This window comes from Elephantulus edwardii, unplaced genomic scaffold, assembly GCF_000299155.1.
Source record: "Elephantulus edwardii isolate Elephantulus edwardi_28Jun2011 unplaced genomic scaffold, EleEdw1.0 scaffold00032, whole genome shotgun sequence".
NCBI lineage: Eukaryota > Metazoa > Chordata > Mammalia > Macroscelidea > Macroscelididae > Elephantulus > Elephantulus edwardii.
The window spans coordinates 11,804,691-11,832,281 of NW_006399782.1; the positions used below are offsets into that span (position 1 = coordinate 11,804,691).

The 27,591-nt window shown below is 38.5% G+C and overlaps 1 protein-coding gene and 1 pseudogene across 2 annotated transcripts in view; one reads left to right on the forward strand and one right to left on the reverse strand.

The window, feature by feature from the left end:
• Window positions 1-27,591, forward strand: part of GSK3B (glycogen synthase kinase 3 beta) — a 275,384-nt gene that overhangs the window by 53,341 nt on the left and 194,452 nt on the right. The gene's annotated exons all lie outside the window — the stretch shown is intronic.
• Window positions 13,308-13,879, reverse strand: LOC102851909 (annotated as a pseudogene).

A 27,591-nucleotide genomic window follows, 5' to 3' on the forward strand; every position in this document is an offset into this window, starting at 1 on the left:
ACTCCCATGTGGATGATTGGCTGGCTCTCAGCTGGAGTAAGTAGGCCACAGACTCTTAATATCAAGGCTGGTTTTGACTTATTCCGTGGTCACAGAGCTGATGTCCAAGAGAGGAGTGGAAATGTTGGAGTTATTTCTCTGCCTTTCTTTTTGCCTTTATTATTATTTTTTTTTTTTTTAATTTTTTGGTGGTAAAATATATGTAACATAATGAGCACTGTTTAACTATTTTTAGGTCATTAATTATGTTCATAATGTTATTATTAAGAACATTGTATTATTAATGTCACTTTAGCACTATCTCTTCCCAGAAGTTTGCTTTTTTATTCTGTCAGACAGACACTTTGCACTCAGTAAACAGTATCCCCACATTCCTCTCTTTTTCCATTCAAGGGTTTTTGAGATTTAGTCTTAGAATTGTCGTGTTACTTCTATGACAATTTTTTTGGCCAAAGGATGTAATTGCCCTGTTTAGACACAAGATTTGGGCGAAGATTATAAAGTCAGGCTGCAGAGAATGTAGATAACAGGAGACCTGAAAAATCCAGTGACACTTTGCAGTCTTCTCCCACAGTTAGTTAAATGCATTGGAGAGGTACCCAGTTGGTTTTTTTAGCAGTTGTTAGTACTGAAGTGCAGAATCACTCCTTTAAGCAGTTGTGCTATGCGTTATCTACAACAGTTTTATTTATTGCACAGTTCTTTCTCCACATAATGCAGATTGAATTCCCTAATTAAACAATTGAGCTATGTCCAATTCTGGTTAAGGGAACTGGAAATAGATGCCTATAATTATCTTGTTTCCTTTTCCAGTATGCTTAAAATTTTCTTCCTGTCTTTAAAGGCATCTAGTAATCTAGTTTCTTACACCATATTGAGTTTTGCTTTCTAGTATTTTGTTCTCTGATTTGCCTACCAGTTTTCACCTGTCATTCACTTAGAAGTTAGGGATGAAATTCATGTAACAACTACAAGTTGTTGTACAGCTAACTAAGTCTGTATCAATATTGAAAACATTTTTGTATCAATTTAAAGGACCACTTTGTTGTACCCATTAAGCAATTGCTCTCCACTTCCCTCTCCCTCATTTCTGTAATAACTTTGGTGTCATAGTCTTTGGGGGAGTTGTGCTGCTGACTCAAAGATTTGAACCTATCAGCAGCTCTGAAAGAAAAGTGGATGATACTGTCATGTGAAGTTAAGCCTCAGAAGCCCTTTGGTGGGCCAGCTGTGAGTCAGCTAGAACTTGATGGCAGTGTCAGAGTCTGAAAACCACAAATCTGCTTGCTTTCTCTAAAAAGCTATCTGTCCTAGGCTTTTATTTCTTTTTGTATGACCATTGTTGTTGTTATTGCTTGGTGCAATCAGGTTGGCTCCACTTCACAGTGACCCCTTGTATAAGAGAACAAAACCCCACCTGATCCTGCGCTATCCTCACAGTCTGCGCTATACCTAAGTCTGTTGTACTCACGGTGTCAGTCTGCTTCATTGAGGAGCTTCCTCCTTTTCACTGACACTTCACTTTTCCAAGCAGTGTGTCTTTTGACAGGTACTGGTCTTTCCTGAGAAAAGACTGTAAAATTACGGCTCACTGGCCTTGGTTCTAAGGAGTGCGCTGCCTACCTATCTTCCAAGACAGTTTTGTTTGTTCTTTTGGCAAACTGTGGTATTTCAGTATTATTTGACAAACTCAAAATAAAAAGAGCATCAGTTCTTTCTTGATTTTTTTATTCATTGTCCCAACTTTCACATGCATATTAAAGCAATTGAAACACCTATGGTTTAGATCAGAAGCATCTTACTTAGTCTCTAAATTGATAATTCTTCTTAGCATTGCCAGTAAATTAAAGTAGTGCATCATTTGACTTCTTGACCGCTGCTACCTTGGATATTGATTGTGGATCCAAGTACAGTGAAATCTTTGGCAATAATTTTGCCATTTTTATAATGGCAGTTGGTCTAGTTGTGAGGATTTATTTTTTCTTTAGTCATGAGGACTTTTGTTTTCTTTAATTAAGGTATATTCCATCCTATTTGTTTAAAAAATTCTCCATCACTGTAAACAGAAATTCTGTACTCATTAAGTGATAATGGGATTCCTTCCTTTATCCCTAACTTTTAGAACCTAGCTGTGATTTTGCTTGCTCCTTTTTTTGTCTCTGTGTATTTGTACTTTTCCCTGATATGTCATATAAGTGGAGCCATACAGTGTTTGTTTTTAATTTTGCAGTTTACAGTGTCGGTCGTTTACCCATCTATCATGATGTCGTCTATAGGTCCAGTGGTGAGAGTTTTTGTTTTCTTGATGCTGAAATGTAATCCATATTGAAGACGGTAGTCTTTGATCTTCTGCACCAAGTGCTTCAAGTCATCCTCACTTGAGCAAGCATGGTTGTGTCATCTACATAACACATGTCATTGATGAGTCTTTGAAGATATCTAATAGCTTGCTAGTAATGTAAAGAAGCTAAACGAAACCTTTTAGGTGAGAACATAAAAACACAATGATGGAGAATACTACTAGTGTGTGACTTGATCATTTTAGTTATGCTAGGCTTAAATTGAGGTAACTTAAAAGCAGAGAATGGGAATGTCATTACCATCAAGAAAGTAGACCTGAGGACTGCCGTGCTGAGGTTACTGTGTGGACCAGAGATGAAAAGATGGTAGCACAAGATACCACACCAGCTGGCACCATCGGCAATGGTAGAGAACCAGACTGGTGTGAGACAAAGAGGTAAGCTTCTAGCTCAGGAGGCAAACCCCGGGAGTGCTTGGCCTGCTAGCTCATGGAGTCAGAGCTGAACCCCCCTCAGGCTTAGGCTTCTGGCTGAGTAGGAAGGTAACAAATAATTGGCAGAGCTAAAGGAACTTTGTAACTGTGGCTCACACACGCTATGGATGTGAGGCTCAGGATCGGAGACAGCTGCCCTCTAAGCATGCTGTGCAGTATGATGTCTTACACGTGGAATTGCTAATTCAGACTTTGCCAGTTTGAATCTGCCCACTGCTCCATGGGGAAAAAATATAGGCAGTCTCCTCTTGTAAAGAGTTATAACCTCAGAAACCCATCGGAGAAGCATCATAGCCTAGAATTAAATTGACAGCAGTGGGTTTTTTTTGAATGATCAGTCATGTTGAGTATCTTTTCATGTGATTTTTAGCCATTTGTATATCTTCTTTAGAGAAATGTCTATTCAGATACTTGTCTATAATAAAATTGTTTTGTTGCGAATTTCTCCATTCTTCTAGATTTCATTATTTATGTTGTAATTTGGGAAACTTACAATGCAGATTGGTTTTCTAGTCAACTATTTATAACCATTTTGTTTTTTAAATCTACAATGTAATCACAATTGCCCCATTGGTTATCATTTCTATTAATCCTTCTCTCCGGTGTTCTACCCCTTCTTGCCTTCTGGGCTTTTATGCTGATTCTCTTTTGACCTTAGGGTTGGTTATTCTAAGGAGTAAGTGCCTCTCTGGAGTTACTTTTCACCTTTCAGACCTTTCAGTTATTTAGCTGAAAGTTGAGCTAGAGAGATAAGGAAGCTTTGTTCCAGGTTTGAAGGGTGACTAAGGGACATAGTTCTAGACTAGAGGTTCTACCAGTGTCTATTGGACCAGACCAATAAGCTTGGCCTTTTTAGGTTTTTGAGTTTTGTTTCACATTTTCTCTTACTCTATCCAGGATTTTCAGCTGTAATTCCTTTTAGAATGGTGATAGTCAAGCACTACCTAATTCTTCAGGTCTCAAGGCTGAAGAAGTTGAGGTACGCATATTTCTTTACATACTTTTCTTCACTATTCTTTGTTCTGGAGACAGAACAATCAGTAATTACACCTTAGATGACTGCTTTGACTCTCCACCTTTGCCAGCATCATGTCTTTTTACATAGATTGATCCAACATAGGTAGTTCTTAAAAGAGCATAACGCTCAAGGTAGATTAACGATGATGTCAGTCTAGAGACTAAGGTGTACCTGATCCAGGCTGTGGTCTTCTCAATTGCTTGCCATGCATCAGAGAGCTGGATAGTGACTAAGAAATGACAGAAGATTTGATGATGCCTTTGAGATGTGGTGCTGGAGAAGAGTCTTGAACATACCATGGACTGCCACTTAAAGGTCTGTCTTGGAGAGGGTAAACCAAGTTTCTTCTTGAAGGCAAAGATATTGAAGCTCCGTCTCACATACTTTGGGGTCATGGTCAGGAGAAGACTGGTCTCTGGAGAAAGACATCATGCTTGGACTGGTGGACAGCTCAGGAGAGGAAGACCCAGGAGTGTTGGATTGATTCAGTAACTGGAGCGATGGGGGTTAAGTGTGTCAGAGTCAGTGAGACTGGCTCAGGACAAGGCAGGCTTCAAAACTGTTGTACACAGGGTCACTATGAGTTGCAGGCAGCTCAACAGCACATAAAAACAGCACTGATTTAAGCTCAGATATTGTTTAGTTTTGAAGAAAATTTGTGTTGTTTTTTGGTTTAAGATATAAAGATGATCTCAAGGCAGTAGTTTTAGGGAATCATCTAGCCTCCATGTTCTTGTACTAAAAAGCAGTGATGTGAGTTTAAAGACTAAGGCGTACCTGGTCCAAGCTTTTGTATTTTCAGTTCTTGGCTATGCATCTGAAAGTTGGACAATAAATAGGGGTAACTCGAGAAGGCTCAATGCTTCTTAGTTGTGATATTGGAGAAGAGTATTGGATATACCATGGATGGATTCCTAAGATAATGCTTCTTGGAGGCAAGGATGGTGAGACAACATCCCACTTGCTTAGGGGTGCCGCCAAGAAGAGCCTGTCCTGGGGGGGCGGGGAGAGACATCATGCTGGGGAAAGTGGAGGATCAGAGAAAGAGAGGAAGACCCTCAACAGACAGACTGACACAGTGAGTATACCAGTGCTCTTGAGCGTGGTAGAAACTCTGAAGGTGGTGTAGATTAGGGTAAGGTTCAGAGTAGTAGATGTGATGGCACCTAATAAAGACCACAGCCTTAAAGTTTTCACATCAGAAAGTGTCTCTTCCCACTCTGAAATGTTGCTTACCTTCCAGCCCCTAAGATGGTTTTGAATAATTGAGACCCTTGGATTCCATATGAATTTGAGGGTGGTTGTTTCTATTTCCAGCAAAAAGGTATTTGGAATTTGGTTAGTAATTGAGTGGATTTTTTTTTTCTGTCTTACTATTAAGGCTTTAATCCGTAAATACAGTCTTTTCCGATATATTTGAATCTTTAATATCTTTTATCAATGTTTTATAGTTTTTATTGTACATATCCTTCATCTCTTTAGTTATTTCAATTATTCATTTATTATTTTATTGAACATAAGGCCTCTGCTTACCTCTCTGAACTTATTTTTACCTTCAGAATGCATTTGTTCTTTCTTTGGTGGTATTTTTGTTGTTGTTGTTGTTAAGTGCTGTTGAGTTGCAGGCGACTCAAAGTGACCCTATGAAGGAGAGTCCTCGATGCTTGGGTGCCTTTCATCCTCTCTCCAGGTTCATAGGGTTTCCGGAGGCAAGCTATTATGGAAGTGGATGCCACTCCTCCTTCCACGCTTGTTTTAATCGGAGAGCTCCACCCCACTCTCTGTCCACATTGGGTAGCCAACCATTAATGCATTTGACACATCCGTGTCACAGTGTTCAGCCTCACAGCAACCACAAGTGACCGCGGGGATGGCAACTTGTACACCAGGGCTATACGACCTAGAGGAATGTCTGAACAAAAACACCGGTGCTTGGGCCCTTTTGGGCTTGAAGCCTCTGCTGCCTTCAACCCAAGGCCAAGCGTGGCTTCCCTGGCTCCTGGAGGCAGAGTCGCCTTTCTCCAGAGACCGTCACAACACCATACCGCACCGCACCGCACCGCACCACACCACACCACACCACACCACACCACACCACACCACACCACACCACACCACACCTCCCACATACACAGCACCACGCTCTGGCCAAAGGATCACAGCCACCCTGGGTGGAGCAAACCTGGGAGTATTTTTACCCCATCTGAAATACTCTCCTTTCTTATCTTTGTAAAGATCTTTTATGATCTAGCACTGTTGCCTATTTCTAGGAAGTCTTCTGACCGTTCAGATTATCCTCTCTTTCTCCTCCTGTCTACAGCTTTTGCTGTAGTTAGCACACTGGTGTGCACTTTTATGTGTATAACTGTATCCTTTAGTGGATTTTATAACCAACCAGGGCTGGACCTAGCACTAGATGTGGAATGATCACATGTGACCAGATATTTGGAGACTCAGTGAATTACTTTTGCGTGTTAGTCTCTTCTTGACTGGTTTGTCAGATCAGGCATTATGACCTCTGACCTACCTTTATATCTTTTGCTCTGCCCAAGGAAATGCTAAATACATAGCAAATACTTTGATGCTTCAATTGTTGGTTTTAATTATCATCTGAATAAAATGATGAGACACAAAGATTACTTTCTCTTTTGGAGACTAAACAGAGATAACTATCAAAGTAAGATTGTCTAGTTTAATCTGTTAAAAGGAACTTGATTTACCTTGAATATTTTTTCGTTTGTTATATATAGATCTTTTCTAAAACTTGGGAATTTGCTTGACTTAAGTTGAGTGTTTTGTGATATCAGTTTAACACAGTAGTACAAGGTGTGCTTAAGCCCATTGAGACACTGTGTTGATCCATCTTGTTGAAGCTTTTCCTCTTCTTTGCTGACCTTCCACCTATGCAAGCATGGTATCTTTTATAAGGATTGGCCTCTCCTAATAACATGTGCAAAGTTTGTGAGATGAAATTTCAGCTCTAAGGAACACTCTGGTTGCACTTTCTTCAAGACACAGTTCTTTCTTTTGGCAGTCCATGTGTTGTTTAGTACTGTTCACAGCCCAACAATTTAAAAGTCATTGATTTTTTTTTTGTGTGTGTGTGTGTCATCTTAAGTTATTGTCCAACTCTCAGATGCATAGCAAGTAATTAAAAAAACAATAATTAGGATAAGGTGCACCTGAGTCTTAAAGTGACATCCTTACTCTTTAATACTTTGGAGAGGTCATTGACAGCAGAAATTTCCCAATGCAACACATCTTTTGATTTTTTTTTTTTGACTGCTTGGTCATTTTGTTATGATCCACACAATCAAATACCTTTAAAATCAAATAGCGAATAAAGCACAAATCAACATCTTTCTGGTATTTTCTACTTATAGCTGAGATCCACCTGACATCAGCAATGGTATCTCTTGTGTCATGGCCTCTTTTGAATCCAGCTTGAATTTCTAGCAATTCTTGTTGGTACACTCACTGTTTAAGCCATTTTTGAAAAATTTTTAGCAAAATTTTACCTGAAAAATAACTTCTGTTATATACCTGTTCAATCTGTGTATATCTGAGCAAATCTGTATGTATGTGTGTGTGTGTATCTATATATCTGAAATAATTCAAGAAGCTGGACTATATGAAGGATAGTATGACATCAGGATCGGAGAAAGACTTATCAATAACCTGCAGTATGCAAGTGATACAACCTTGCTAGATGAAAGTGGAAAGGACTTAAATGCTTGCAGTGTCATAATAATGTTGTTGTTTGTTGTTACGTGCCCTCGAGTTGCTTGTGACTCATAGTGACCCTATGCACAATAGTTCTGAACTCTATCCTGAACTAGTTTCACTGTCTCTGACATACTTACCTCCATTACTCCAGTTCCCAGTCTGAAGGCTCAGCCTCCCATGCCATTATCAGCTAGCCTAATCTATGTGTGCTTTATTGCATAGGGTTTTTTAAGACCTTTTATTTCGGAAGTGGATGACCAGTCCTTTTCCCTAGTCTGTCTTGATTTGGATGCTCAGATTTAGAGCAATAATTTCCACATTGGGTTGGATCACCATTTTTGGATATGCAAACAGATATGGATTTCTTTCAATTAGTTGACCAGGTAGCTGTCATTCAAATTTCTTGACATCTGATGAGCATATTGAGGACTGAATCTGGTGAAACTTGACAATTAGTGTTCTATCATTTCTGGGACCTTGTTTTTTGCCAGTGCCTTCAGTGTATTTTGAATATCTTCCTTAATTACCATTGGTTCTTGATCATATGCTATTTCCTGAAATGGTTTCGTGTTGACCCATTTTTTGGCTATTTCTTCCATCTTCTTTTGATGGCTCCTCCTTCTTCAAAAAGTTACCCATAGTCTCCCTCACTGTTGCATCAAGACTTGAGTTTGTTTTTCAGTTCTTTCAGTAGAGAAGTGCCAAGCATTTCTTCCCTTTTTATTTTCTAACTCCAACTTTTTGCACATTTTGTTTTAATACTTTACTTTGTCTTCTCAAGCTGTTCCTTGAAATCTTGTCATCTCTTTAATTCATCATTTCTTCCCTTTGTTTTGGCTTTTGGTGTTCTAATGCATTTTTTCTGAGTCTCTTCTGACATCTGTTTTGGTCTTTTATTTTTTTCCTTGTCTTTGTTCATAGGTGATATCCTTGCTGTCATCCCACAACTCATCTAGTTTTTGATCATTAGAGTTGAGTTTCTCAGACATATTCTTCAGAGAGATCCTTTTAGAACCTATTTTACTCATGAGGATCCTGAGGTACAAAAATGTGAAATAAGCTTGGTGGCTTAGTGGTAAAGAATTGTGCCACTAATCCAAAAGTACATGATTTGAATCTCCCAGCTTTTCTGTGGGAGAAAGATGGGTAGTCTCCTCCTTTGTGATCTACTTACTACCTTTGAACATTTGCTAGAGGGTCAGCTTCTGATTGGTTTCTACTTGATTATTCACAACAATAACAACAACAAAGTAATAAGGGTAGGGCACTCTGGTGGCTTGAGGGTGGGGAATTGCACTGTTACTCAAAGGCACGTGATTCAAATCCACCAGCTGCTCTGTGGGAGAAAGATGGACGGTTTCCTCTTGTGTGATTTATAGCCTCTGAAAACCCATTGAAAGGTCAGCTGTGAGTAAATTTTGATTTGACAGCACATAACCCGATGAACAGCCAACCTGAACCCTGCCCTATCCGGTGCCAGCTTCACCTCACCATATTTGAAGTTACCAGGTCAGCTTATCTTGTTGGGGATCTTCCTTTTCTGACCTATCTTTCCAAGCATCATTTCCCTTTCCAAGGAATAGCCTCACCTATATATATGTCCAAAGTGTGAAAGACAAAGCTTTGCCTACTATATATACACTATATTCTATTATCTAGTACATAGGCATTTTCACATACAAGATACTGATAAGAGATTATAAATGTTAATAGTGAGAATGAGTTGGATTTTGTTTTTAACATTTTGCATATATAAACCAGTTTGTTGACAAAATAGAACCCTACTGGCATTGGGGGAATTAAAATCTACTGGTCTTTGTTACTCAAAGGTTAGGCCATAATGGGGAAGTTACTACAAGTGAGAAATAATGAAAGTCTATCGATATCCTCCATGAAGAGAACAAAAAGTCATTACAAAGAGGAAAATTAAAAAAACAAAATGAATGACAGAAGAGATGGTAAAAGTTGCATTAGAGCATTGAAAAGTCAAAACAAAGGAAGAAGTATTGAAGTAAAAGACAGTTTCAAAGAGCATCTCAAAAAGATAAAGCAACATATTATAATGAAATGTGCAAAGAGCTGGAGTCAGAGAATAAAAAGGGAAGAACTTGCTCAGCATTACTCAACTCAAAACAACTGAAAAACAATTCCAAACCTAAATTTGCAATAATGAGAGGTGCTATGGGCAAAATCTTGAATGATCCAGGAAGACTAACAGAAGATGGAAGGAATACACAGAGTAATTGTACTAAAAAGAATAGATCAACATTGAAAAATTACTGGAAGTACCATATGGACCAGAGTCAATGGTAATGAAGAAGTTCAAGCTGCAATGAAGGCACTGGCAAAAAATAAGACTTCTGGAATTGATGGGGTACCAGTTGACGTGTTTCAACTCCGTATGCATCCCTAGATGTGCTAACCAGTCTTTCCCAGGAAATTTGGAGGACAGCTACGTGGCTGACTGGAAGAGGCCCATATTTGTTCCTAATTCCCAAGAAAGATGATCCACCAGAATGTGGAATTTATCAAACAGTGTCATAATAATATCATATATTGTTGTTAAGTGTCTTCAAGTCGTAGGCGACTCATAGTGACCCTATGAATGAAAGACATGAATGCTTGTAGAACTTCCATCCTTTTTCCAGGTCCATAGGGTTTCTGGAGACAAGGTATTTTGGAAGTGGATGCCACTCCTGCTTCCAAGCTTATTTTAATCATAGAGCTCCACCAAATACTGTCCACCATGGATAACAATTACCACATTTGACACGTCAGTGTCACAGTGTTCAACTTCACAGCAACCACAAGTTACCTCTGTACAGCAAATGCTATCTGACCTAGAAGAATGCTTCACCAAAAACAATGAAAAACAGGCCTGAAGGCCATGGATTAAAGTCATCCACCTTTGGTAACATCACTTTCTGTCCACTAGGCCAACTGCTTTCTCCCTGTGCTGCTGTTGTTAAGTGCCGTTGAGTCGAAGGTGACTCATAGTGACCCTATGAACAAAAGATCTGAAAGCTTGTATAAATTCCATCCTTCCTCCAGGTTCATGGAGTTTCGGAAGTGGATGCCACTCCACTTCTGTCACATAGAAGCAATATATTGTTGGTGATGATACAAAAACAGAACAAGTACACTAACAGGGATCTGCCAGAAGTTTGAGAGTTTAGAAAAGACTGGCACCAGGGATATCATTGCTGATGTCAAATGGGTCCTGGCTGAAAACAGAGAATACCAGAAGAATGTCTGTTTGTATTTTATTGACTATGCAAAGATATATGATTATCAGTCATTAATAGGTCATCACTTAACTTTAAGAAGAATGAGAATCCCAGAACACTTAATTTTGTTCATGCAAAACTTAGACCAAGAAGCTGTTATCCAGACAGAGCAAGGGAACACTGAATGGCTTGAAATCAAGAAAAGTGTGTGTCAGGTCTGTCCGTCTGTCCATCTGTCTGTCCATCCGTCCATCCATCCATCCATCCATCCATCCATCCATCCATCCATCCATCCATCCTGTATGCTGACCAAATAATTCGTGCAGCTGGAGTCTTTGAAGAATGTAGCATGAGTATTGTAGGAAGGCTCAACAACAGCCTGTGTTATGCAGATGATACAAATTTGCTTGTTGAAAGTGAGGAGGAGATGAAAATCTAGCTGCAGAAGATCAAGGACTACAGCCTTCAGTATGGATTACATCTCAACATCAAGAAAGCAAAGGTCAGGGGAGCTCTGGTGGCCTAGTGGCAAGGAGCTGCAACTATAATCCCAGAGGCAAACGGTTCAAATCCACCAGGTGCTCTGCCGGGAAAGGAGGGACAATCTCCTCCTGTACCAGTCAGATCTGATTTGACGGTACACACACACAAAAATAACAAAATTTTTTTTTTAAAAAAAAGCAAAGGTCCTCATCACTTTTTTGAGTTCACAAACGGGTCAGTAGGCAAAATTGTGATAGATGGAGAAAGGATTGACGTGAATGATTTCATCTTGCTTGGCTCAGCAGTCAGTACCCTTGGTGCCAGCAGACAGGAGATCAGAAGATCTTTGGCCAAGTTTGCTATCAGGAACCTCTTCAAAATACTGAAGAACAGTGATCTCAGTTTAAAGACTGACGTTCACCAGCTTCAGGTCATGATCTTTTCAGTCACTTGCTGTGCATTTTAGAGCTGGACAGTTAATAAGGGTGACAAGACAAAAATGGATACCTTTCCAAAAAAAAAAGGATACCTTTCCATGACGTTGGAGAAGAGTATTAAATATTCAGTAGACTGCCACAAAAACCAAGGAGAAATGTCTTGAAAATTGCAGCCAGAATGCTCATTGGAGGCAAAGATGACATAGCTTCATCTCTCATTTTGCATTTTAGGAAATATGTAAAAAAATTATTTGCTTAGCCAGTATGTAGAGCAGTAGAACCTAAATTGAAGTCTTCTGCATACTGAGGACAGTAGAGTCACCTGGAGGGCATTCTAAGCATGCACATGCTAGAGGATCCTACTGCCAAAATTGTTTCTGTTAGTTTCCAAATGGAATCCAGTTATGTGTGGTTTCAAAAATTTAATAACCAAACTCAAACTTTGCAGGTCATACATTTAGCAGTTATCCTGTCATGCTATATTTTTTCCTCCAAAAAATTTTTTTTTTAAATTTTTGTGTTCTTGGTGAAACTGCAGTTAGCACGTGACAATTCCTAAAGAAATGGTTTTGTAACATTAGTTACACACTTCATACTGGGCCAGTTTTATCTTTACTTGCATTCTGTTGACCCCATTACCTGTTTTCTGGTTTTCTTGTCCCCTTGTCTTTTCTTCTTTGCTTTAGAGTGAATGTTGACCTTTTGATCTTACCTGGGCAGTTTTTTAGTAGAACGTAGGGAATGATACTACTAACCCAAAGGCCATGCCACTTTAGCGATTTGAATCCAGCAGCTCTCTGCAGAAGAAAGACGGGCAATATTCTCCCTTGTGATTTATAGTGTTGGAGACCCAATTCAGCGTCATTGAATGAGTGAGTGAGTGAGTGATCATACTTAGGGTAATATACTTTATTTTGCATGTTTATGTTACTAAATGGGGACCTCAGGCTGTAGTTTCAGTTGACGTTTTATTTATTATTTTTAAATGTGATGGGTTTATTTTATGCTGATGCAAAACCTGGAGATTGCACTATCGCACAGAGACCAAGTTAGGAAATGGTCATGAAAAAGTGGTATGGGACATGCAGGAAGTAATGTATAAATAATTTACTTTATAGCAAGAGACTACACTGTCACTGAGAAACTGAACTGAAATGTGGCACAAACATGACACCTTCCATGCATGCTTTCAGGTACCTCCCTTAGGATGGACTTGCAATCTCTAGACTTCACTATGAGGAGAAATAAAATTTTTTGGGAAAAAAAATGTTCACACTTTTGAAATTTCACAGGCCAAAACATAGTGGGTTCATTTCTCTTCGCCTCCAGGGCCAAATCGGATGCTTTACTCAAAATCACATTAAGCTCTAGTTCAGATCTCAGCCCAACCTTGTGACATCTGGCGTTGAAGTTCTTTCCATCAAGTAAAGCTGATTGGGTCAATTTGACTTCTGGTTGAAGGGTACAAGTATAACCAAGTCCTGGTTATACTTCAGCAGATTGAGAAGTTCTACAATCCAGCTTGCCTTTAACAGTTATGCCAAAACAAGTGGTGTTATTAAAGTTTTGTTCTTCTCATTATCCTTCTGGTAGATCAACCATCCAAATCCAGTGCCATCTATTCACATGAAGTCTGCAGCCTTATAACCCAGGGTGAAATTATTCTGTGACAGTTTGGATTTGACTGTGTCATAACTCATCTGATAACTAGCAAACCAATCTTCAGAAGCCAACAAATCCAACCATAGGTGCTTGATATGGAGAAATCGCTATCCACATTACTGCCAAGACTGAAAAAAAAAAAAATCTTCGTTTCTAGAAGGTCTTCCCACTCTTCTTTCCTGTGTTTGGTACAAATGTGTTATCAAGAATCAGTTTCAATCCTGCCCCAACTTATTCTCCAAAGATATTTTTGTCCTAAAAGTATTACATGTGTTCCATGTGTGTGTGTGTGTGTGTGTGTGTGTGTGTGTGACAGTGAGTCCATAGTTAAAGACCTTATATTTGGTCTCTAGGTTGTCTGATATTTTCCCTATAGTATCAGTGTAAGCATGACTAGAAGTAGAAAATTTCAATCCATTCCAAGACTTGGTTCTCAAGTCACTTTTGACCATGTCAAACCCATACATCTCCTTTACTGAAGACATCCCTAGCAGCCTTTTTTTATATCACAGAAAGTCTATGTGTTGCACATTCCTCTGTCTTGAGGGTCAGCTTCTGCTCTACTCTCAGTCCACGTTTTAAAGAGTATATCAGGGTGATACACCATCCTCTCACATGGGCAGGTTCCAAAGATTAGGTGATTATTTGAAGTCTATGGTACATAAAAATGGAGAATGGCCATATCAGATTACATAATTCAGGGTGATCATGTCATCACATAGCTGCCAAACCACCGACAGTCATGTCCAGTCAAGTTGACACATCACAGTGTCGTCAGTGCCAGTGTTAACTCTTGTCTAGTACCTACTAGAGCCATAAATACATTATTAAGATGCAAAATAATCAGGTAATAATGTTCGATTTTTTTGGTTTTTTGTTTTGTTTTATTTTTTTTAGCTCTTAAATATGAGATGTCAGATATCAAGATGAGAGTGTAGAGAAGGTTTAATAGTCTCAGGTAGTCCTCTGATCTCAACTGGATCATTAATTCTAAAATTTTTGAAAATTTTGGTTATATTCTGTAGTTTTCTTGCCTTCCATCAGATTCTGTCCGTTGATAAGAAAGGCCAGTCGTGGTAGTTGGGTGCCATTTACTTCTAGACTCTGAGTAGATGAGAATGCAGATTGTGTAGGCTGTTAGCCTTGCAGAGCAGTTTTCTCTCCGACTTTGGTTCCCTTCTTACTCTTTTCCTATTTATATGAAAAGACAAGTAGATTACTACTTGAAAACTTTTACAGTACCACACGCTACTCACGTTCTTCACATGCAGAACATGACCTTTGTAGCCTATAACTACGACAGTTGATTGATCTTAAACCCAAGAACTCAATCTCACGTGGCATTTAGTTTTGTCCAATTAGTGTCTGTAATTGTGCCTGCAACACTTCACCTTTACATAAATCTACTGTCCCTCCCTTTGTATCCCGGTTAGCCCTTTAAGGTTAATTTTATCTGTGTATGAACTTTTCCATAACTTTTTATATTGGTGGTCTGACACCATGGTTGTCCTTTTGTGGCTGACTTATGACACTCAGCATAGTTTGCTTTCATCCATGTTGTACTTTATTTCACAAATTTTTGATCATTTTTTAAGTGATGCAAAATACTCCATTGTATGAATTTACCAGAGTTTCTTAACTATTTGTCTCTTGATGGGCATTTGATTTCTTTTCAACTCTTTGCTGTTGTAAGTAGTTCTGCAATAAACATGGGTTTATGTAAGTTTGTGTTGTCTATTTTCTTTGAGACATCTACCTACAAGTGCAGTGGTGGCATCAAATGGTATTTCACTTCCCAACTTGATATGGAAGCATCAGTTTCTATAGCAGGTGCTCCATTTGCATTCCTGCCAGCAGTGTAGGAGAGTTCTCATCTGTTTGCACCTTCTTCACACATGTATGTTCATAGCAGCACTACGTTTTAAAGTGGAATATGGAGTCATGGCCTGATTCAACTCTGAAAAGTCTTCAGTGTAATCTTGATCTGGTTTTTGCGTATGCTTTCTCCAGAATTTTTTTAAGAAAGGGTTTTGTAATTTTATAAAAAAAAGATTTCAGAATCTGAGCATGTTTGGTTTTTCTTTGAAGCCAGTTGATATATTATTAATAGTATATGAGGCTTGAAGTTAGGCAAAACCACTCTTTTAATTGTGCTTATTCTACGTTATAATCTTTACTAAACTTAATTCAGTAAAGTCTCAGTTTCTCTTGTCTGTGAAATGGAGTTAACTTCATGTACCTCATAAGATGGTTAAAATTAATTGAAGCATTGTATGAAAATAAGTAATAAAGTACCTGGCTTTATAGTGGATGATGGGTAAATATAGACTTCCAGTTTCATTAATAAACACCCTAATAATTGGTCTAGATAAGCTCTGGTGGCCTTGTGGCAAAAAGCTGCATTGTAATCCCAAAGGTACGCAGTTCAAATCCACCAGCTGCTCCACAGGAGAAGGATGGGCAGTGTCTTCCTGTGCACTTATCTGCCTCTGAAAACCCGGTTGGACGGTCAGCTTTGGGTTGGTTCCAGCATGACAGTACACAACAACACATTCGGCCAAGTGGTAAGGAGCTGTGCTACAGTCCCCAAGGCTCTTGGTTCAAATTCTCTAGATGCTTTGTGGGAGAAAGATGGGCAATCTCCTCCCATGTAATTAAACTGTGGCTGAAAATCTGCTGGAGGGTCAGCTATGAGTTGATTCTGACTCAGTGGTACACAATAATAGCACAACAGTGCTTTTATCTCTGCATTCTCTTAGCCAGAAAAGTACCACAAAAGCTAGAGCTTTGCTTGTCAGGTTCTTTTTTAGAACCCCTACCCCTAGCTTAGTACCTTAGTTATGGTATAACACTCTTAGCACTCACTGTTGGCAAGTTGGAACCTTTTCATAGCTGACCTTCCAGTGGCTTTGGCAAGACTGTAAATTCTGTGGAGGAGTTTGTTGATCTTTTTTCCCTTGGAGCTGCTGGTGGATTTGAACCTTTGGGTTAACAGCCATGCTTCCTATGAACTACACTACCAGATAGTACTTATTAAGAGTGTGGTGAATGATTAAAATGTGACAATATATTTTTAATTGAATTTTAGTTGAGTGAAGTTTACAAATAATTTTGCTTTCTCAAACACTCATTCAAGACATTTTGTTTAAAAACAGTTGCTGTAGATTAATGTAATCAACCCGTGCCTGACCAACCCCTTTTTGACTTGCCTTTCCCCTCACCCAAGGTATACTGTCCCCCCAATCTCCCTCTCTTCTCATTCTTGTTACTCCTCTAAAATTGATTCTGTTTGTAGTCCTTTCCTTAGCTCTTCATAATAGGAATCTTAGACCCTGATTGCCTTATTGTGACTTTTGCCACTTAGCATAATTTGTTCTAGATTCATCCATGTTGTATTATGTTTCATGAATATTTGATTGTGTTGTAAATGATACATAATACTCCTCTGTGTTAATGTAACAGAATTTTTTTAGCCATTTGTCCTTTGATAGACACTGGGGTTGTTTCCAACTCTTCTCTGTAATAATAATGTATGTGCATGTTAGTTTGTACCACCACTCTAACTACTTTGGCATACTTACCAGTAGTGGGATTGCCAGATCAAATGGTACTTTTCTTTCTAACTAAGGAACTGGCAAACAGCTTTGCTTTCCAAAGTGATCATACCATTTAACATTCCCACTAGTTGTGTTTGAGAATTCCAGGCTATCTGCATCTTTGTCAGCCTTTTTGAATTTTTCTATTTTTGTTGGGTGAGATGATTTCTCGTTGTTGAAGGAGCTCTCTGGTGACCTAGTGGTAAAATGCTATGCTGCAATTCCATTGGCACACAGTTCCAAATCCACCAGATGGTCTTTGGGAAAAGGATGAACAGTCTCTTTCTAGCAGATTATGACCTTGGAAAACCCACTGTAGGGTCAGCTATGGGTTAATTCTGACTTGACATTATCTAGTTTGTATGGTCTCAGGGTTGTAGAGACTGAAATTTTAATGATCTGTTAGGCTTTTTATGGCACCACCACCACCAATAGCTAATAAGGAACTCTGGTGGCCAAGTGGTAAGAAGCAGCATTGCTATCTCAAACGCGTGAAGTTTGAATACACCAGCTGCTCCATGGGAGAATGAGAGGCATTCTACTCTTGTGTGGTTTACTGGCTCTGAAAACTCATTGGAGGGTCAGCTATGGATTGGTTCCCACTTGACGGCACACAACAGCAATAGCTTATAAGGAACTCTGGTGGCTTAGTGGTAAGGAACTGCACTACCAACCAGAAGGAACATGGTTCAAATCCACCAACTGCTCTGTAGGAGAAAGATAGGCATTCCTTGCAATTTAAAATCTCTGAAAACCAACCTGGTGGAGGGTCAGCTATGGTTTGGTTTCAACTTGATGATACACAGTAACAACAACAGCTAAAGGGAAAGCTCTGGTGCCCTAGTGGATAGGGAATTGTGCTGCCAACCCAGAAGCAGGCAGTTCAAGTCTACCAGCTGTTCTAAGGTAGAAAGATAGTCTTTTGTGTGATTTACAGCTCTGAAAACCTGCTGGATAGCCAGCTATAATTTAGTTTAGACATGACAACCATGTTGTTATGGTTGTGTACTGTTGAGTAGCCTGTAACTCATAGCGACCCATGAGTAGTGGCTCTGAGCCATGCTCTGTCCTGAGCCAACTTCACCATCTCAGACATGTATGACCCTGTTGCCATAGTACCTGTGTCAGTCCACCTCATCTAGGGTCTTCCTCTTTTGGCACTGACCCTCCACGCTTCCAAGCATGATGGATGTCCTTCTCAAGGGACTGGTCCTTCCTGACAACATTTGCAAAGTATGTGAGACGGAGCTTCAAAATCCTTGCCTCCAAAAACCAATTAGGTTTCTCCCTCTCTGGGACGGACTTGTTTGTTTTCTTGGCAGTCCAGTACAGTTCAATACAGTTCTCCAGTAGCATAACTCAAAGGCATCAGTTCCTCTTCTGCTATCCCTACTCATTCATTGTCCAGTGCTCAAATGTGTAGCAAGCAGTTGAGAAGACCATGGTTTGGATCAGGCACACCTTATTTTTTAGACTGACATCACTGTTTTTCATGCCACTGGAGAGGTCCTTAATAGCAGCAGAGTTCCCCAATCCATCCAGTCTTTTGATTTCCCTACTACTGATGCCAAGAATGTTGATTATGGATCTGAGCAAGAAGACACTGTTAACTTCAATCTTTTCTACATCTATAATGATGATTTTTAGTTTTTTCTTAATGATCTTAAAGAGAGCACTGGTGGCTTTAGTGTTAAGGAATTGTACTTCACATCCAAAGACATGCAATTCAAATACACCAACTTCTTTGTGGAAGAAAGAGGGACAGTCTCCTTCTATTTGATTTATTGCCTCTGGAAACTCGTTGGAGAGTCAACTGTGAGTTGGTTGTATCTTGACATTACTGAGTAACAACAACAGTGATGTGGAACATTTCTTTTTTGTTGTTTATTGGCCATCTGAAGGACTTTGTGAAGTCTGACAATATACTTTAATACAATTTGTTATCATTTTCTTGTGTCAAGTTTTATTAAAATTATTTTAGCCTGCTATATGCCATCAACACACACGGGCATTTTTCATAATTTTTAAAAAGAAATTCATTTATTAATGCCCGCTCTTGTTTGTATGTATCCTTTTTCTCATTTAAAAATGGAGCTAATTTTCTACTGATTTTTCTTTGTAAAATGAGTATGCTTCAGTGTGTCTGTAGCCTTTGGAGGCATGCTGTGATTAGGAATTTAGCCATTAATTACTGTTAACACACTTTTTGCTAATCTTATTCTGGTTTATCATTAGGTTAGATAAAGGATAGTAGGAGATGACAAAGACCAGTGTTGAAAAAGGTGAGATTAAGGATATAGGTATTTCCTGAGTATTAAAGTTCTGTTTGACTCCTCCTCACCTTTTACCTCTGTGAGTAATAATATGGAATGCCTCAGCCAGTGTACTTTTCCTTGACCCACTAGCCTGGAATCAACTATGTTTCTGGAGCAGTAGATCTGGAGCTAATTAATTACCTATTATAGACTTCTGTGAGTTGGTTTACTAGATTAAGTGTCAGGCTGCTAATTTAATGTTTAACAGTTTGAATTTATCAGCTGCTTCATGATAGAAAAATGAAACTGTCTCTTCTCCTTAAGACTTTTAGGATCAGAAATCTGGCTGAGGGTTGCCATGGATCCAGATTGACTAAGGCAGTGGGTTTGGTGATTAAGAATGGTCCTGAGACTTCCTTAGAAGACATGGCTATTTCTCTGTGTGTAGGAAGACAGTTGGAGGATATTAAACTAACTTTTTAGAAGGGGAAGAGACATAAATAGAAATGCTGATAGGGATTTAATTCTGAGTAATTAAAATCAGTTGGTACAATGTTACTTGATGCATTTTTCTTGTAGGCAAGTTCCTTGTTACATTAACTGTATAAACAGTTTCATTGTTTTTGTTATTAAATGTAAATAAATATTAGTTAATCACTATTTGAAAATGTGTTGCATCCATTTCAGAAATGGAATTGATAGAACTCTATTTCCTGACTATATTTGTTTCCAGTGTTTTCAATGCATACTGCTTCTTGATTATAGGCTTCTTTCAGAGATGGTTAGAGGTATTTTCCTACAACAATACAATGTACAATGTATTCCTTCCGTTTTCTTTTTGTTTCTTGTGTCACTCAACCGTTTTGCTCACAGAATCACTGTTGCAACTTAAAGCTTAAATTTCTCTTTGGTTCCTTTCTCACTTTGAACCCTAAGGTGTGCCTGACCCAGGTCATGGTATTTCTCTGTTTGCTTCATGTGCATGTGAAAGTTGAACAATGAATAAAGAAGACAGGTGATGATTTACGGCATTGGTGATGAATGCTTCATGTACCATGCGCTACCAGAAGAATGAACAATTTGTCTAGTATTAGTATAGCCTGAATTCTCCTTAGACATGAGCATGGCAAGACTTTGTTTTCACTTTAGATATCTTACCAGGAGGGGCACAGAGAAGTAGCTAGTGAGAGTCTTCATGTTTGGAATAGTAGAGGGCTAATGAAAAGGAGGAAGACTCATCATGATGGGTTAAACTGTAACAACAGGGATCTCAAGCACAGGAAAGACTGAGAATGATTCACTATTGTTTTATTCTTTTGTACGTAGGTAGGTTGCTGTGAGTTGGAACCAAGTTGAAGGCAAATAAACAGCATTTTATTTACTGTGGTTAATTTGTAGAGATACGTGTAAAACTATTAAAAGAGGTATACTCGCTCTGTTACAGCATATTAACAAATTAATGTTGTAGGCATATTAATAACACACACACACACACACACACACACACACACCCCACTCTCCCATTTGTATGGAAAAACCTTAGCTGGTAAACAGATTGTGTTCTGAAAGTTCCATCATTTGTTTGGAATTTAGAGCATATTTTTCAAAGAACATCTTCTAAATATTGGTTGGTTTCCCAGGCTTTCCTACAAAAGCCTAATTAAGCCACAGTGAACTCAGATATCTACATATTTGCAGTGACAAACTGAAAATACAAGAAAATAATATTTTTATGAATAGAAATAAAACCTAGTAATCTTCTGAAAATTAGTTTTGAAAATTTCTCTTGAGTGCTGCTGCTTTGTTAACCGCGGGATGAGAGGATTGTGGGAAGACGACAGACTTTCAGGGGCTTTATAAATAAGCTGATGGCCCTGACTTTTTCACTCATGACTCTGCTTTCTCTTGGTATCAGTACAGAACCAAAGCAGTTTTTTCCTTTGCATAGTCATGGTTAAGGTTTTTCTAATTTACATAGCTCTTCATGAAATAAAGGTAATGAAGAAGAAAGGAGCTCTGGTGGCCTAATGGATAAGGGCTTGTGCTACCAACCCAAAGGCAGGTAAATTTGAATTTACCAGACGCTTTATGGAAGAAAGAGGGGCAGTCTCCTCTGTGTGATTTACAAGCTCTGAAAACCCAATAGAGGGTCAGTTCTGGTTTGAAAGCAGTGAGTAGCTATAGTATTATAACATAGGAAGAGGAGGTTTCCTGAGATAACTGGGTAAGACGTTAAAGAAAAGGAAAGGAAAAGTCATAATTTAGGATGTGTGGTTGGCCCAGCATTTCCTCTACTGGGAATATACTATAAAGAAACCATAACTGCCACCCAGGCAGATAATTGCACACCTATGTTTATCGCAGCTTTGTTCACATTAACGAAGAGTTGGAAACAACCTAATTGCTCATCAACAAACAAATGGAATAGAGAAGCTCTGGTATAGTCACATAATGGAATACTATACGGCATTGAAAAGCAAGGAACTCATGCAATATTATTCAAAATAGGTGACCCTGGTGGACATTATGCTGAATGAAATATCTCAGTCACAAAAGAACAAATACTGCATAGTGCCACTGTTGTGGAATGGGACGAAAGGGACTGAAATCAAGGTTGGGGTGAGACTGAGAAAAGTTGGATAAATTATGTATACTGCATTGAAACAGATGAGGGAGAGAACAGTTTAAAAGCCATATATGGAGTGATAGGGAATGGCAAAGGACACACTGACAAAGAAGATTAATCAGAACTGGCTTTGACAAGCACTGTGGCATTTGGACAAGAACAAACTGGGAGGAGGGTAGAGAGAATAGTGCAACAATGAATGAATGGAAACCCAAAATCTCTGTAAATGTTTATGAAAATTAATAAAATATAATTATAGGGAAAAAAAAGCGATATATGATTGGTTATTATGGTTATGAAAAGAGTCCAGAATGAAGGTTGCATAGTGAAGTGTACTGGAGGAGGGAGGGTATTGTATACCAGTGAAGGAATTTTACTTTTCAAAGAGAAGAGCTAACTGAGGAGGGAGAGGTGGGCAGGGAGAAAAATACAACAATGAATGAATGGAAATTCAAAATCTCTGTAAACATTCATTAAAATTAATAAAATAAAATTTAAATCAAGAAAAAGACCCATGCTAATAGAAAAAAATAATTGCTATTATAAGAAGTTGAGAGGAGAATGTCTTGTGTGAAAGATTTGTGATCTGAGAGGGGTATAATAAAGTTTTCTGGGTTAGAATTCTCTATATGTTGGTAATTCTCTATGGTGCTGTGTAGCTTTAAAACTAGGAGTGAGGGGCAGTGTACATTTACTATTTTTGTTAATATTAAAATGTTATTTTAGAGTTGTTTTTTGCAAGACTTGGGGACTGCTTCCATAGTTACCTTTAAATATTTACACATATTTGAGATATTTTTCTTTAATGAATTCAAGTACTATTATTAAGCAAATATACTATGTTATCTTTGAGCTGTGAAAAGTAGAGGATTTGTAGGTTAATGAAACCAACAAGAGATTTTAAACTTATTATGTGATGTTGCTGCTGTTTATTGTTGCATACCCTGGAATCGAAATTGACCCATAGCTGACCCTCTGTGGCTTTTCAGAGGCAGTTAATTGCAGAAGAAGATTGCTGCATGGATTTGAACAGCATGCTTTCAGAATTGCAGTGCAGCTTCTTGAACTAGGCCACGTAGAGGGAATGAATAATTTTATATTCCTGTTTTTATTGATTGGAAAAATCGTGCTTTTCTGCTTTTTCTGGCCCCCCCCTCCCATGTTTCTATCTTAAGAGGAAAATGGGACATTACGGCACAGGGCTTTGAGCATCTCTTTGAAAGAGCCAGAGGGAATGAGAATAGCACAGCCCCTAACTACCCCAGAGTAGAAAGCAAATAGAGTTCATAGTAGTAGCCCAGTCCCATGGTGCCTATAGAATCCTACAGACAGCAAGAGGTTCTTTTATTTGTTGCTAACTCACAGACTCATAGTTGTGGTACCAAGATTGGGGCTTATTAAGGAATAAGTGGAGAATGGGGGAGGCAAAGAATATTACTAAATGCAAATCCAAGTTTTAGCCAAGCAGTCCCAAGACACAATTTCTCAATAAGTTTAGACTTGTTTCAGTTCAGCAGTCAAATCCAAATCATCCAGCAAGGTTTGCCTTAGAGCACTTACAAATCAGCTTCTTCTATCATCAAAGACAAGAACAGCAATATCCTTTAACTGTGGCCAGCACATAAGCAAGAAGCCTCTGGTCACACCTTGCCACATTTGTCCACAGCAATGCAGAGTCTTTCTACCACCAGGGTCTTCACTCTCACCAGGGCCACCACAAGCCTTGTTTGCCTCAGTCTTACTGCCCAATGTGGGAAGCACTTTCTCTTATCCTAGTCCCACAGCTGATACTGATTTGCAAAACTCTGTGTGTTAAGGTAGCTAGAGAGACCAGGGGCAGCTAACTGTAATGGCTTTTTTTTTTAAAAAAAAAAAAAAAAAAAGCACTCCAACTTTTAGGCTAACACCACAGTTCCTTATTTAGAATAAATTAGTAGGGTTTTTTAAAAAAGCAAGAAATGTTCCTTTTTTTTTTGCCTCCAAAAGTTAAGCATGCTGATAAATGTATTCAAGTGCTTTGAATGTTTGCTGTCAGTTCACTAATTTGAGTTTCCTCAGGGAAACTTTCAACACTATTTTATTCATTTTGGGAAATTTGTCTCTCATGCTTGCTTACTAGGCATAATGAAATAATTTTATATTAAAAAGTATTTTTGCATTTTATATGAAAAGATACAAAGATTCTTACTTAAATAGATTGTATTTTAATAGGTGTACTGAATTTTAAATGACTATTTAAATAAATAACTTTTTCTGGTTATTAGAAAAGGTACTGACCCTGAGAATTGGATAATATGAGTTATAATTTTTATTATTATTATAACTCTGAATAGTTTTATTTGCCTTTAGAACTTTTTTTTTCCAAGAACATGAGGATTTTATTACAAGCTCTCGAGCAGGGACTCTACACACACTGACACAGCAGCCGTGTGGCAGAACCCCGAGCACTTTGAGACAAGGGTTTTTATTGGCACCGGTAGTGGCAAAGACTGAGTGAGGGGCGGGGAGATACAAGGAGATTGGGGAATTTGTGAGGTAAGATGGAGGCAGCGCATGGTGATTGGCTAATTTGTAAATGAGCGGGCTTATTAGCAAGGGCCCGAACATTTGGCATACTCTGATTGGAGTAAGGTTCATACAGGAGGAGTTAGAGTCTCTTCTTTGGCCTTTAGAACTTTTAATCTCAATATCCTTGAGAGAATTATTGCCTTCATGAGAAAATTGTGTAACCAAATTTTATTAAACTGTAATATTGTTCCATAAATACTGGTTGTGATGATGTATTTTTATCAAGAACCAGTGGTAATGAAGGAGGACATTCAGGCTGCACTGAATGCAATGACAGAAAAATTAGGCCCCATGAATTGATGGGATACCAGTTGTCATCTTTCAACAAATAAATGCAGACCAGAATGTGCTCACAGGTCTGTGCAAAGAAATTTAGAAGACAGCTGCAGATCAGCTCACTGGAAGAGATCTATATTTGTTCCTATTTCAAAAGAAGTTCATCAACTGAATGTGGAAATGATCAGACCATATCATTACTATCACATACAGTATATCCATAGGAAATTTTCATAATTTCAAGTTGGATTCAGACGAGGCATTGGCTTAAGGGAGTTTCATTGCTGATGTCAGATGGATGTTGGCTGCAAAAGAGATGAAGTATCACCATCTTTGTCTCACCAGTGGATTAACAGCACAACATGGCATAAGTAGAATTGCTACCTTAGTGGATTGGATATTGGTCATGGTTGTTGGGTACTGTTTAGTCTGTTACCACTGAGAGTGACTCTACTACTAACTCTACTAACTCTGAGGTCATGCCTCTGGCAGTTCCAATCCATGAGAGACTGTGGGTGAAACATGGACAGTCTCCTCCTATGTAGTATTTAATCTTGGAAAACCTGCTGGAGGGACAGTTATTAGTTGGTTCAGACTTGACACCAGTGAGTTTTGAGGTGTCATTATTCCTTGTAGCATTAGGGCTGATCTGATTGATACAGCTGCTTGGTTGGTACTCCATTTCTTTCTTCATAGTTCCATCTGGTGCATAGTGTGTGGGCCTTTAGTTGCTGTACTCTGATGGTAGAGTTTTCTCATTAAAGAATAGAACTTATGTTTCACAGTAGGAGTAAATTGATAATAGATTTGTTCTAATTCTGATTCTCTGGACTTCCTTTTTATTTCCTTTATTTTAAAATGTTGTTCTTGATTTGCTAATTAAAAGGTCAGTGCTTAGAATCCACAAGCTAATGCTCCTCAGAAGAAAGATGACAGTTTCTTCTAAAGATTTATGGCCTTGCAAACCAACTGGATGGTCACTATGAAGAGGTGGATTGACATAGTGACTGCAGCAGTGGGATCAAGTAGGTCAGAGATGATGAGGATGGTACAGGATAGGACAGGGTTCAGATCTGTTGTTCATAGGGTCGCTGTGTATACTCAACTCAGTGCCACCTAACAACAACAACAACTGGTGGCCTAATGGATAGAGGGTTGCACTGCTAATTCAGGTAGAGAGCTGAAATCTATTAGCTGCTCCGTGGGAGAAAGATAGGTAATTTCCTTTCTTGTGATTTACATCCTCTGAAAACTTGATGGAGGGTCAGCATATGCCAGTTTTAACTCAGTGGAATGTAAGAACAACCAAAATCACCCACACAGCTAAGCAAACAGCCAACCACCACAAACTAAACCTTATTTTCAAGATAGTCAGGAGGTGAAATTCTGCCATTCTACATTCACATGTTCAGGCTTTAATTAAAAATTCAGCCAACAGCTTTATCCTAAGCAACTGGCTAAAGAACTTTTATTAATGTGAGTTGTTTTCCCAAAGAAAAAAATATTGTTTAGGAATTTGAAACATTGTAAAAATAAATTAGAAAAGGATATAAAAAGTAAGAAAGTTGAGATAATCAGAATTAGAACAAATCTAAAATGAAGTTTTGCTGTGAAACAGGTGTTCTACTTTATAATGAGAAAACTTTAGCAAGAGAGTCCAACAACTAAAAACTCACTACCATCAAATTAGAACCCTGGTTTGACTTCAAGACTTGAAGTGCTTCCTGCCAAAGATCAGAGACTATAGCATTCAATAAGGATTGCTCACCATCAAGCAAACAGAAGTATTCACCACTGGACCAATAGATAAATGTAATCTATGATCTCTAATCTTTTGATTGAAGTGAAAGATTTCATTTTACTTGGCTCCAACAATGTCCATGTGAGCAGCAATAAGAAATGAAGACTTGTTGCACTGGGAAAAAATGTTGTCAAGGACTTTTCCAGAGTATTAAAGAGCACTGATACTAAGTTTAAAGACTAAGTTAAGCATGTTCAAGCCATGATATTATCAATTGTTTTCTGTGGATTTTAAAATTGGATAGTGAATAAGGGTGACAGAAGAACTGAGGCCTTTGAATTTTGGTGTTGGAGAAGAGCACTGAGTAGCCCATGGACTACCAAGAGAACAGTCAGGTCTGTCTTGGAGGAAGTGCCGTCAGGGTGCTTCATAGAGGCAAGGATGAATCATTGATAAGGATTAGAATGTTAGTGTCAGATACCACCAAAACATTTACATATGTCTGTATTGACCTTTTGACTTCAAGATAATGACTCTATGCTTTGAATGTGGATCATGGCTCAGTATTAAATTTGTTCATCTCTGAATTGGTTGGAGGTGAGGAGAAAATTTGAATGACTTAAATGTGAATAAGAGATATTGGTCATAGGTACAAAGCTATAGTTGTGAGTTTGAGAGCTGGGCCGTGGATAGTATGTATTTTGGGATACATGTAAAACTTCGGCTAATCTTTTTATAAAAATGTTGTGTGTGTGTGTGTGTGTGTGTGTGTGTGTGTGTATCAGCCTGCATAAAAAATTGTATTGTTTTTCCACTGTTCTTTGAAGAATCTATTGTAATTTCTGTATTTTAAAATTTAGCTGTCTGTGTTAAAGGTTCGGGAATCTACTCTTCTGTGTTATAAATGTTATAGGAAATCCCTAGTTCCTGAATGGGTTCTAGTATAATAAAAGGTTCCAGAAATACTCTGACAAGAGGGGCCTATAGGTTGAGCTGAGCTGAGCTGTTCTCACAGCTCTGCTATTTTGTTCTGCTCTGTATCTGGGAGACAGTGGTGTTTTGGTTTTTGTAAGATCAGTTTCATTGTAATACCTAGTGTTGTATGTTTACTGTGAGACTCTCACTGGTACTATGTGTTCTAAAGTGTTTAGGATTGAGCAAAATGGTAACTTAAAACAAATG